General features: G+C 35.9%; 1 protein-coding gene across 2 annotated transcripts in view; it reads right to left on the reverse strand.

Annotated features, from left to right (window-relative positions):
* The window catches only part of LOC121871475 (tachykinin-like peptides receptor 86C), a 64,698-nt gene that overhangs the window by 24,474 nt on the left and 25,310 nt on the right, over positions 1-14,914 (reverse strand). The window lies entirely within an intron of this gene.

The raw sequence follows: 14,914 nt of genomic DNA on the forward strand, positions 1-14,914 counted from the left end.
AGAGAGAGAGAGAGAGAGAGAGAGAGCCCTACAGTTGGGTTGATTTGGTTTATTAGTGCTGGAAGTTTCAACAGTTTTACTTTTAGCCGTTACAATATAGAATTAAATACAAAAATTTATGGTGATAATATTTTAAAGCCGTGAATTTGGTACGAATATTACAATAGTTGAGGACAGAAAACAATAACAGAATAACTTTGATACATCACGTGTTGGGGATGGAATGATATGACAAATATTGTACGACCAGAAAAGTCAAATTGTTTCCCTTGGGAGGAATCGCTGTGGGGAATTCACCTTCAATTGCGATTTTTTTTTTCGGGAAAGAACCAGGAGCTCTTAGGAGAAAGCGAGCACTGCATCCATTAGGTCGTCGCCTGGCTACACAGGAATATTGGTGACTCAATGATGTGAATTAACAAGTAAGACCACCAGCGAGTCCTGTAACATCTCAATCATTCCTTCCTTCTGGCTCAGTAGGTTACTTTCAGAGGCTTTGCCGGGGATAAGATGACAAGAAGACTAATGCAAACCTCCGAGGAATATCACCTGCAAATTATCGAGACTCTCAGCCACTAGAGACTATATTTCCTGTACATCAGCCATTAGTTTAATATCCCTAGACCCTTAAGCTATTAATTTAATATTTCTGTTTCTAGTATGAAATATTTTTATGTGTATGAAACGTGTTTAGGTTTCCCCTGGCCCACGTAGGTGTTAATCAAATTTAATTGTACCAAAAAGGTCATCTGGAGCCGTAAGTAATGTATCATATCACAGATGTAAATACCCAATTAATGCACTTTTATTTAGAAATGATATTACACAAGTGATGTACAGACTCGTTCAAGATTCTTCGAACACTGTTGGAGACACCTGGCAACTCAAGGCCGTTTGTTTACTGTAGTATGTAGTATAATATAATAGGAAACTACAAAGCCCAACCATTAATTAAACAACGGGGAACTAAGTAACCAATACCCGATAATGTTGTCCATTCATTCATATTTTTTACTCTGTACTATAGTTACCAAACAGCCTTGAGTTGCCAGCTGTCTCTAGCAGTGTTCGAAGAATTTTGAACGAGACACTACATAGTGTAATGCTAGAGAGACAAGTACTGTAGAATGGAAACACAGGTATATTTAAAACTTCACTCGTATTTTCACGTTGCGTACCACTTCATCCCACCTGTTGTAGCTTTATCCTACGTAACGTAAATCTCTATCAGAGGCACATATTAGAAAATATGAGTGTGGGTTAGAAGCGGCTGACTGACTGTCTTTTACGGTTTTAACTCCAGAATACACTAAAATTATTATTTACTAAATAGGGATAATTGCCGATTAAGCCTTAAAAAGTAGCTTGGGTCTTCTGCCGAATAGGGATAAAAAAATATACTGTTGTAATTCAATGGGAATTAATTCGTATATGGTAAACTTTTCTGTTTCACTGAAGGCAACGCACCGTCTACTCTCATAAAATAGCAAAATTACACCTAAAATGGATTAGGTTAGGCTAGGCTAGGGTAATTTTTGTATGAAATTATTCATTTGTATGTATTTTCATTGTCTGTATGATGGATAACGACCAGTCAAAAGTTTCCCCAAAAGTTAAATATAATTGACTCTCCTGGGAGCATAACCATTTAATTAGTAATGATATCTCATCCCCTCATTATACACCTTCAACTATAACTTTCTATCCACTCGGCTACATTTCGAGGAAACTTGGGGCCGAGTTAGCCCAATGGTCCATATAGCGATAAATTGGCACTAGGATGCTGAAGCCAATTACTTGTGGATTCCAGAGACGAATCTACTGACGATATACTGTAGATCCCAAGAGAAAATATCTTTCCCATGTGGTTCTCAATCAAGTGAGTCTCAATTTGTCAGTCACGAGTTTATCTCAGTTGTAAATTTTGTTCGGTTAATCACGAGATATTCACATCGAGGGTTGAAAAAGTCTCCGGACCACAGTAGGAAGGTAGTAGTAATAAGCATCGGTAATGACACATAAGGATGGTGTACTTGTGTTCTCAATCATGCCTCAGTAATCCCTTTAGATGGATGATTACATGGAATTTGTAATCATTTTCTTTCAAATTTTATGTCTTTTGGAGATGATTATATTACAATGGATCATAGAGGATTACAGAGCATCAGAAAGGGTTAAATAGGATGAAAGAGGAGACTGGTATATCAGAGCAGACCTTATGCAATTATTGATGATTACAGATATACAAATTCTCATAAGCTCTTAAAAATTTCAAGAGAGAACAGATAACTAATAATCAAAAGATATCAGTCACAATAATAATACGTCTGTCATTAACACACTTATTGTATTATGTACTCTCCTCTCAGTCCATCATTCAGTCCATTCATCTATGTCTTAAGACGTTTCCGAAAGCTCTTTAATCCTATATAGAATAAAGCTCTAACTTGCCTCAGTTTGTCTCCAGATAGAGTATTTTTTCTATAATGTTATAAGAAAAATGGATGTTGGAAAAGTTCACAATCTCTTTTTTTTCCGGAATTTGGTTGACAGAGGAACTACGGAAAAGTTAGTATAGATTTTTCGTTATATTTTTGGTCGACAGGAATCGTAATAAAAAAAAATTGAAAAACAAAAACAAAGTCAAATGGGAGAAATTTTGAATTGTATACACACACACACACACACACACGCACACACACACACACACACACACACACACACACACACACACACACACACACACACACACACACACACACATATATACACGGAACAATATTTAGTTAGAGACCTTAAGAATAAAACACACACACACACACACACACACACTGGAAACATACAAACAAAAACCTATTAAGACACACAAACTAAAACTTAATCAAGGAAGGAAAATTTTACGCGCACAATCCTATCAAATACTCATATAAACATGCGGCACAAGAACATCAACGTACACAGAAAAACAGATGATTTTAATCCAATAAAAAACGCGCAAACAGACAATTCACTCTTTCAGGTTAAGTTTTTAATATACAAACACACAACAAACTGAGTCTCAAACACAAACAAATCGACGATACACTAAGGTACACAGATACAAACACACAAAGGTATTAGATGCAAACATACAAACACACGATTAAAAGAAAGAAATCAGTATACACTAACAAATTTCACTTCAAATTATAAACAAGGAAACAGACGAAGCACTTGAGGTAAACAGAGACCATGGAATTAAATCAAAGGAAAGATGAGAGTAATTATGAGATGATACCTGTTAAAATAGTCTAGTGATGTATGAGTAACCTGCAAAGAAACACGAACATTTATACTAATATATATACACACCAGCGACAGACATACACGCACTATCTATTTTTATCCGACTAGGTAAATATAATTGAATCCGTATAAAATATTTTTGCATTTTAGATGATGTTTATTAGACATCCAAAATTTGGTGAACACAGGGGCGGGACGTCTTCTTCACTCATAATATTTACAGTATATTTACTAACAGAATTACCTGGCTTCGTTGGGTTATGTATATATTGTATAAATGTGACTGTATTAGTCTGCCATACGTGACACGGGTAACCACTTCAACCCAACCCAACCCAACCCAACGTAACGTAACCATCTCCCGCAATCGTCATGGCAATATATCAGACTGGGAAGATTTTTGGTTCTTACCCGGGCACAACCTTGGTACCCATGTGATGTGTGTGTAAAGTTTCAGGTCTCTAACTTTATTTCTGGAGCCATTGTTTTCATAAGTATGCATCGTCACTTATAAGGTAAACAAGGAAGGATTAAGTACCTAAACTTAGTATTTGCCAAAAAAGTTTGTTGTACAAAAAAAAAATATGAGTGGTGGAAGGTCTGGTAAACATAAGATAATTTGAGCCAGCACTGGCATATACAGTATAATATTTACGAGGCAGGACTGAGCGCTTTTCCATATTGGAAAATACCAGAGGCGATGATGGGTGGTGTCGATGCGAGGCTGTATATTTACTACCTGGTGAAGCCTCCCTCACTCATCCTGTAGCTCGTGTTATATGCAGCACCCATAATCTATAGTGTGCGTGTGTGTGTGTGTGTGTGTGTGTGTGTGTGTGTGTGTGTGTGTGCTGCATCACGCTGCCAGTGACCCGGGCAGTCATCGTGAGCTTTAACAAAAACAATCCATCAGCATAGCCTGATGAAAATACTAAATTATTTAAATAGTTATCGATAGAAAAAATTCATTGATGATTTCGACGTAGGAGGATCAGAAAGAGAATCAAATAACGAACGAACTTCATATTAATATAATTTTCTTTCAATATATTGTATAGAGTAAAATTAAGATAAAACGATTTTTAAACTTAATTTCGGACACGTCACCCAGAGTATATCGTAAGTAAGGCTTGAAATTTGGTCATTTGGATGCAAGACATGACAGTGTTTCGACGGGTATAAACATAATGCACAATGGCGAGCACTACAGAGGAGGTGAAGGAGGTGGGTGTGAGGAGTGAGGAGAAGTTAAGTAGGTATGAATCAGCGGAATATGAAGAAGAGATGAGGGGTAATGGAGTAATGGAGGGAAAGAAAGAGGAGGGAGGAAAGAGGGAAAGGAGGTGGAGAAGAAAGACTGATATTGACCATATCTGTTCGAAGAATTATGTGATGTGCATTTTTCTTCTTGTCTTTCAATGGATTTGAATACATTTTGTTTATTTACGTTGTTTATTTCTGGCTGTCCGTCTTATGTGTCTGTCAGCATGATCTCAGTTTATAACACTATATTTGCCTCGCCAATTGACCTATAAAAATTTTACGAGTTTTTCCACCATTCACCTCCCTCTCTGTAGTTTCAACCACAATGTTCTCCATTTTTCTGGTTACAGAAAACCTACCATTATTATCCGTACAAAACCAAACCAAACCTAAACTAACCTTAGCTAAACTAATCTAACCAAAACTGAGCTAATTGGTCACGCTTGTACTGGTATCCTTGTACGAGGTCCACCTCACTTGAAATTCTTAAATAATGAAGTGCTGTACATTTTCTGTGAAACTTGACATGGAATACAACCTTGTAACAATGTGAGAAAACCTTAAAAGAGAGAGAGAGAGAGAGAGAGAGAGAGAGACGTCGAAGATGAAAGAAATTTTTTTGTTAACGCTGAGAAAGGAATATTGAGCCAAGTCTTACTACCAAATTTTACAGTTTTGTTTTTTTGTTTTTTTTTGCTTAGCTGAATATTGATTGTCCCTCTTGTTTGAGTTTTTTGTTTGCGATTCTTCCATGCTTTGTTTGTGTTTGTAGGATGACTTTTGTTTTTGTTTGTGTTACTACGATGCCCGTGTATTTCTATTTGTATGTCTGTTATATTGCCTTGTGTGGCATTTACCTGCCTGTATGTGTGCACGTTTGAGATAACACACTTGATAGTGAAGAGTTTATAATGTAATATTTCAAATTACACGTTGCTGTAGAAATCCACTTAAATTCTCCTCACAGTAAAACAATTGTTGGATACTCTTTTGCTTCTTGTCTGGTGAAGAAAGTTTGTTTCCACTTTACTCGACAAGTTATTTTCCCGGTAAAGTGAGCGTTTTCCTTAAAGACAAGCTGCTCTGGCCACAAGGACAAGACGAGAGACTCTTTGAAACTAAGATAATAGAAACAAGAAAATTATCTTCGTAGAAATATTAGTTAAATCTCCAGAGAAAATGTTGTGTTCGTAACTAATCTTATACAAGAGATCATCTTAGGTGCGAATGAATAATAAAAATTAACTTTTAGGTCAAAGTTAAACAGATACAAGTCCTTCACAAAATAAAATAAGCGTATCCGTATGGGGGAATCTGGAGAAGAAAAAAATCTGTATGATTATTAAAGAGGTCGTTATAGCTTCACAAAGCTGTTGAAACTTTCTGCTAGGTTAACTGTCCATAAAAATGTCATTAGATAAATGCCCGAGATAATTCAGTCTCATTATCCAGCTCAACCTTAGTAGATCATAACTGATCCCATTACAACACGTTTGTCACTTAATGACTAAATTCACGCTAACAACATAATAGTCTTACTAGTTAACGAGGCTATAAAGAATACCCCCCAAAAAATTTCAATTAGTGAAATTAGATATTTTTGATGAGTGTTCACTACGACGGGGCTATTCTTTACCTGATGAACTAAACTCAGCCAGGAGCCACGCGGGACCTTCCTGGAGACGACAACCTTTGTACCACGAAGGAGGGGCGAACAATGTTAAGACACTTTGCTTATCGTTACACCAAATAATTGTTCTTTCAAATATAATATAAAATAAGGATATTTATAGTAAATTTCGTAATTTCACTAAATATTGTCGAGCCTTCATGAAGAAAATATTATCTTTCATGTCAATATTAACTCCACCTGATTAAAGTTGGGAGAGTTACAAGACCTCCATGTTGAAGGTTTGATTGCTTTAGAGTATATATTTTTCTAACTGGAATTTGCCTTCAAAGAACCATGGTATCATCTATGTATGTTTACTTATCATCATTCAGCTTTAGACTTTGATCAGAAACTTATAATTAACGCAGGAGTAAAATGGGTCAGCGTTACAGGCACGTGCTATGTGATGCTGTACTAAGTTAATTCATTAATGACGAACGTTGGTAGGTTCACCTTCAGTATACGGATTTATAACTCGTCTACAAGTGCTGGCACATGTACTACTTTGGTTGAGATCATATATTATGCTCCAGAGACGTTTACAGTTCCTTTTTTTTCCCTTTTCCGAAAGAATATTACGTTCATTTCTTTTTGTTTCACTAAAAGCCTGTCAGGATTTTTCATGAAGTAAGAGAGACACGTATTCTCTCCCGAGTCTGAAACAGTGCAGTTGAACAGTAAGGACGTTTATGAGGTGCTTCCAACATAAAACACACCTAGTTGTTGAGAAAGGCTGGCGAATATTCGTTTGGTTTATCTTTTATGGCGGTGTTGCTTACAGAACAAAATTAACGTTAGGCGCTGTTGAGTGTTTGTACTTTACATACTATATCGAGGAAATTTCTGCATGTAATAGAAAAAGACAAAAGAGTCATAAAGATAACACATTTCACCTCACAACCCATAGATCCTCTTATGAGCACATCTTTACTATATGGGATACCGAAAAAATCTTAACAATTACACACCTGACACTTGGAAGCTGTATGAGTAAATATACACCTGAACCTTGACAACTGTGAGTAAATATACACTTTAACCTTGACAACTGTGAGTAAATATACACTTTAACCTTGACAACTGTGAGTAAATATACACCTGAACCTTGACAACTGTGTGAGCAAATACTCAAACACAAACATATCCACAGTCGTCATATACAAGAGCAGTAAAAAAAAGGTTTTATCAGCGTGTTGAAGGAACTGGACGATATACAGCTGCTTTTTCTGTCTTCCCAAACCTTCTCTGGATCAACGCCAAGATTTTCCTCTCTCTCTCTCTCTCTCTCTCTCTCTCTCTCTCTCTCTCTCTCTCTCTCTCTGGTATAAAATTGTGGGCAGAAATCCGAGAGTGTGCGGCCAAGAGATGAGGTGACTTGGTGGAGCCTCTGAAGTGTATATAGATGGGGATGCCGAGAGAACAGCTGAGAGTTTATTTCTTTTATCCACGTCTCTTTCTCTCCCTAATCTAACAGGGATAATATTAATCCCAATTATAATATGAAGGTTTAATTATTCCGAGTGCCGCAGAATCATTAGTCTGTGTACACACGGATATGAACCAGGACTAATTATAAAATATCAATAGCACGTTTATAAAGAACACTAATCTGTTTGTATTGACTAAATGAGGCTTTGTCTCGATAACCAACATAACAGGTACACGTAATAATACACCTGCTTAGTATTCATGACAAAATGAATTATAATAACTATCTTTGCGGCATTATTATTATTAGGTATCTACAGTGTTTGTTTTGTTGAGAGAAGGGGAGGAAAGTAAAAAATAAGAACTGTTTGCAATAGGAATATTTGTATGTCCGTAAAATTCTTTTACCAGTGGGCAAATAAATCTTAAATGGGTTCTGATTATGTTCAAAATTGGCATATGACAAGATCTTGATGTGAAAATGTTTCGTGGAATTCATACAATTTATTTTTGGATTTCGAAAAGCAAAAAAAAAAAAAACTGGTCTGATGCTGAATAGACCGAATAGTATTAATTTCACCAAGAAGCCATTGTATAGTTTTCATAAGGGGCACACTCGTGTATACAATCCCTTCTATGATCCAAAATTATTACCACCTAAATATTGAATCGAATAATAATAATTATAAGTAGTTCCACTAGGATAAACTACCTGAGGCTAATAGTGCCACCAACACTAACGTTATTACCACCGGGACAATCATATGCACAGTACAACTAATATTGGTTCTATCAATATCATTACGACAACCAATGCCAGAACAACCAAGACAATCAAACCAATCACAATAGCTTCAACAATTTAACCAGCTCGTAATCCCCACCACCACCATAAGCACCAAAACCACCAACCTGCACAACTATTACCATAACCACAACCAAAAATCATTATATCACGACCACACCACTACCATAATCGCCATACCACGACCACACCCACCACCACAACCACCACACCACCACCACCACACTACTACCACCATAACCACCACAATCACTATAACCACCACACCAAAACCGTCATCACCCCACCATATCCACCACCGTAACCTCCACCTTACCACAACCGCCAGCAGCACACCTTAACCACCGCAGCAGCACCACTACCACCACACCACAACCAACACCACAACCACAACAAACCACCACACCACAACAAACAACTACACCACAACCACCACCACACCACAACCAACACCACACTACAATCACCAACACCAAACCACAACCACCACTGCACCACAACCGACACCACCACCACCACAACCCACACCACAACCACCACCACACCACAACCACCACCACCACACCACAACCACCACCACACCGCAACCACCACCACACCGCAACCAACACCACACTACAATCACCAACACCAAACCACAACCACCACTGCACCACAACCGACACCACCACCACACATAAACCACCACCATACTTATATCAACCTTTCACGCAGTTATGGCCATTAACCTCATCAGTATCATCAATTTCCAATACTAAGTGTTATTGGAAACTGGTTTTCAGTCTTTCCCTCTTGTGGGCGATCCTCTTGTTCATCACTTTAAGATTTTTTTTTTTAGGAGTGTGGGGTAGGGTAGCGGTGTTGCTCGAACGTGTCTTGGCTAAAAAAATGTAAGTATGGTGCTGTTATAGGTTACAGGTGTATCGTGTATACTGTGGTAAAGGCATAATGGTGCCCTCTTTGTTTTGTGAAAGAGAGAAAAATGATGGAAAATAGAAAGAGTGAGTGATAATAACAGGAATAGGTCAAATAGAATACATACACTTTTAATGAAGTATTTTTCACTCATTCTCTTTTATATATGATTTTTTTATTTTTGCCAATTGAGTATTTAAAAAGTCATAAAGCCAAAGGAGATATGGGAAGTGTGTTCTGTACCGGGCGCTACAAAAACAAATAGATAAATAAAACCATTCGTCATTCGAACTTTAAGACTCGGGTAGTGAGCTTATAACATCACTAAGGTTACCTTGGTGAAGAAACTACTCCTATCAGTGCCACGTTACGTCGGAAATTGAGGACAAATACAAGTATTACTTTGAGTGAGACGCCTAACGATTAAGTAACAGTTGCCTTAGGTCACTAATCAATGAAAATAAAGAGTGTAAAGTAGAGCAATAAACCAGATATATTCATGAGATACCCACCACGGAAACACCTGGTAATATTTTGAAGGAACACCAAGGCCAGCTCACAAGGAATAATGAATGGAAGAAAATTTGTGATATGGTAACTAGTGCATCAAGTCATGAATATTTAGTGTATTACATTAACGATCACAATGATAGTTGTATAGTGGACACTAGCAGTAAGTGAACGGTGCATGAACTTTAATTTTTCACAAACAAGCTTTGTGAACTCGAAATAAACGATTGAAAGAAAGTGAAGTAACTAGCACCATTAGATTGACTCTGCGGACCTTAGGCACTTCACACCGACCCTCCAAGACCACTCACTCCGCAACCCCCCAAAATCGTCGCTGTATACATACACCCATCACCTTTATCACTGTTGGAACAGATAAATCACTACATTTAGAGTTTACCCAGAAGTTGTACACAAATCATAATTCAGAAGACAGTTTCCGTCTCCCTAGAAAGATAGTGAGTTGTATAACTGTTTTTAGCTAAACTTAGAAAAAAGTAATACTTCCGCGTCCCTGCCAAGTGTAGGTCGACGCTTCCACACTTAAAAAGTAATTGCATAAGATAGTTATAGCATCCAAACAAAATGAATAAATAAATATATAGATAACAAATATGACTCGAAGCTCCTGAATTTCCAGCAAAATATCCCCTCAGGCAGCAAAGCCGGGGTCTTTACATGTCATAATGTAAGCCAGGTCACCACAAGGGGTACGTAGGATGAGGTGAGCCTCCATCATTAAATTGAAATTGTAAATTAAAGTGTCTGTTTCAAAATTATCGACAAAGATATTTAGTTGGCGTCCATTAACTTCTTGCATGATAATAACAAATATTTAAATTTGTACCCACATTGTTGATAAATAATTGAGATTAATCTGCTAAATACCTCATAACACGAGCATGGATACCTAACCTGATGAACGAATAATATTTGATTCTCTAAGTAATGGGACAGGTAACGTGACAGACAGACAGACAGACATACAGAGCCACAAGAAAAGAATTGTACCCTGGATGAAAATTTATGTTAGCATGAAAAATTATTGTAATTTCGAATATGCTTTGTTGTCATGTTCTTTTCTTGAAGTTTACATCGGCAAAACTAACTAAAATGGAGTATAGTCAGCGCTTGGAATATATGACATAAAAAAATTGAATAACCGAGAGAAAATCATAAAAATGTAAATGTCTGTGGGCTTTTACGTGTAATCAGATGGGTTATGTTACCATCCGTCAGATACCAGACAGCGATGACGTCTATCGTTCCAGCCCTGACGTTGGCCCCTTCCTTCCCTGCATTCGCCTCACGCGCTGTTCGTCAGACCCAACATTCACCTCACGTGTATCCCCGCTTTGGGGTACAGTATATGGTTTCAAGTGTCCTAAATAAAGCTGAAACTCCGTGAGAGGCATCGAATTGTGCTCACTTACTATATACTTGTAGAATTTGACCTCCTTTCACCACAATACGGCGTTCTAGTTATGTTTTATATTCAACTCCCCCAAACACAAGACGTTTAGATTCTGGTTGTTTTTATGGGTCAATTACGTTGTAATGGTTTTATGATCTGGGTATTAGAGGGCATCCTATAATACGTACAAGAGATAATACACGCATGCTTGTTGACTCGCACATACACGGCTAGATGTAAGAATTAACGCAGTTTGATTTTTCTTTAATTTTAGCGAATCTGTGAAAATCAGTTGAGTTAGACTAAAATTGGTGGTTTAAACAACATTCCATTGAAAATTTGGAATTCTGCTCGATTTCCAAGTTCCATTAAAACAGACGGAATAGATCCAAGGAAAAAAAGAGAGAATGGGAAATTGCGGACGAAATAACCAGAGAGAGAGAGGGGGAGGGGGGTATTTATTCATGGGATATATCAGAAGCACTTTGAAGTTGATAATTTCTGATGACTTTATATTAGGTGTTACGGCAAGTAAAACACAATTATGAATACTTATTCTTGTCTCATTTCTCTTTGCGCTATATATATATATATATATATATATATATATATATATATATATATATATATATATATATATATATATATATATATATATATATATATATATATATATATATGTGTGTGTGTGTGTGTAAATAATTAGTTATGTTGATTAGGACATTTTTATAGTTTTGTCTTCGGTAAAGACATTAAGTCTTGGGTTATTGATTTTATATGAACAAGGTTGTCATTAAAGGATTGGTAGATCACCCGCCTTGGTGATTCTCGAACTGGTCTGAGATTTTGTTGTAATTATGTCTATATACAGAACGTAAAATCCACAGCTATTTTTTCGTGTTATCGAACTGATGAGAAAACATGGGTACCCAATCTCATCCCACGACAAAACGTTAACAAAAACCATGTTTTCACAACTCGCTATTATTTATATGCTAATTCTGTTACATGCTTGTAACTCCGTCATTGACCTTCGTGTTCCCAGAATACAAGAAAAAGTTATCATTGATTTGTTTAATATCACTGCGAAAATCTGCCCTAACGTGACCGTAAGTATCGATAATATTTTCCCTCAATATTTATGTCGATAAAAATAGTGTAATCATTCTCTAAAATGCCAAGAGATAACGAGAACACAGTTGCCTGAAGACTAAAAATAATAAAACAGAGTTGAAGATAATGATGACAGAGCATTTTATAAACACAGGTAGGGCGGAAATAAAAGATATGGAGAGGGAGATAATACCATATTCTTCCAGAAAAAAAAATTATATATATATATATATATATATATATATATATATATATATATATATATATATATATATATATATATATATATATATATATATATATAAATATATGTATATATATTATAAACCCATGATATATTACATTATTAATTTTATATATCACTCGCCGAAACGATTCAGCCTGGGTCAGGTATTCACGAATTTTCACTTTCTGGTCGTATGTATGCTGGTCCTTTTCCACCTGTCCATATATTTTGTGCTGCTGTTAAAAAAATGAGAATGTCTGTATTTTTTTACACCTGGTTAATGGTTTTCACACCTTTCTATTTTCGTTCACTGTATGCGTAGTGTACCACTATGTGATAGATTCATGTACGTGTTAGATACTTTTAATTTTAAATACTGTGGGAAAAACAGTTCTTCTTATGCTGGAAGATGAAGAAAAAATATAAATATAATATTATTTTGCTCTGGAATGTTAGTTAAGGAAAGCGGAAGAAAAAAATTGTAAGTGAAAGATTGAAAGAGAGAATGGGAAATAAGAAAAAGAAAGAGAAAAGAAGAATTAGAAAATGATCAGAAGAAAAACATGATGAAAGAAACCAAAAAGAGAAAGAATGAAAGCGAAAGAGAGAAAGGAAAAATACGAGAGCGAAAGAGAAATTGAGAAAAATGGAATGAGTGAGAAAAAGAAATGATCCATAAACTAGAGAAACAAAGAGAAAAAGATACATTTGAGAGAAACAATATATAAATGACAGGAAAAGCAAATCTCATAAACTTTTACTATAATTGCTGATATTGACTCTACTTGATTACTGGATACAAATACATTTTTAATTAGAATTTAAACAAAGGAAAAAGAAAGAGAGGAGAATTAAAAATCTAATAGGTAGAGACATTGAAAGCATGAAAAACATCACTAATATAACATTGTTTGGGGGATTATCCTTCCGTGTTTACCTTATTGGTCCTGTAACAAGCATGGAGATGGTTATGTTGAAAACTAAAAATGCTTACAGGAAATGTGCTAAAGAGTCATTAAATATGTGTTTTTTTTAAACCATTTTCAGATTGTTTTTATTATGTGTATACAAAGTAATTCAATTTTAAAAACACACACACAGACTTTGGAAACGCCCTGTATATGCATGTGTGTGTGCATATAAATGAATTTTAAGAACCCTATTGTGTCCCGGGAATACTTTTTCGTTTTTCTTCTGGAGAATTTTAGTTTGTTTTGGTTTCCTCTATGCTTGATTGAAAATCTTGTTATCTGGATCGAGCGATGAAAGGACTAGATTTGACTGCACTCTGACCCAAAAAAACTAGATTCAGATCGGGAAACTCGCAAAAAGAATTCGTCTACCCCACAGAAGAATATTAAAAAGACCATGAAACATTGAGAAATAAACCACGATGTGATTAACTGAGTGTAAGTAAAGAAAATCAATTTAAAATCCTGACTCAGGTTTAACGTGAAGAATTATTGTATTCAAGTTTAATTTAAAGTTTCCCTACAGAGAAGTGCCAGCCTTCCCAGACGATCAAAGTGTGTCAATTGCAAATGACTTTTCCCATTTATATCAATACAAGGCGCTGGGAGAGTAGAGTGGTCACATTAAGTACCCGAGTGAAAACATTATGTCCATATTTATAAACGAGAAGAAACTTGCCTTTTTACATAACCCGTGACTGTGAGAATTTATTTGGTTTTCATCTTGTTTTTGATTCTCCTTTTTAATGCAACTTGTTTTTTACTTGTTCATCTTATGCTTCCTGGTTCTTTTCCCTTCTTTATCATCTTTAAATTCTCGTGTTAACACCTTTTATGTAATAACCGTCAACCTTCCTCTTGCTAAAACATTATACATTTTTACTTCCATCTTGAACCTTTTATCAAAAGTGAACAATTAAGGTAATTGGTGTTGTTCACACACGAGGGGATGAATAATAGACCCTTTTGATCCTGTAACTTCTATTGACTGATGAAGAGTGAAAGTAGCTCCTGTAGGCCTATTAGGGACTGTGTGGATAAAACACTCTTGAGACAAGGGAGGCTCTGTCCTTAACCGCCTTCACTTCCCCGGCTGGGTGGACGAGGAGTAACAGCGATCCTTGAGACAGAAAGCAAGAGGTGTATCCACCTGGTTACCGCAACCCTATTTAGAGCGCCATTGATATAGTAATCAATTAATCAGTCAAAGTGTTATATATATATATATATATATATATATATATATATATATATATATATATATATATATATATATATATATATATATATATATATATATATATATATTAAA

This window comes from Homarus americanus, unplaced genomic scaffold (genome assembly GCF_018991925.1).
Source record: "Homarus americanus isolate GMGI-L3 unplaced genomic scaffold, GMGI_Hamer_2.0 scaffold45698, whole genome shotgun sequence".
Classification (NCBI taxonomy): Eukaryota; Metazoa; Arthropoda; class Malacostraca; order Decapoda; family Nephropidae; genus Homarus; species Homarus americanus.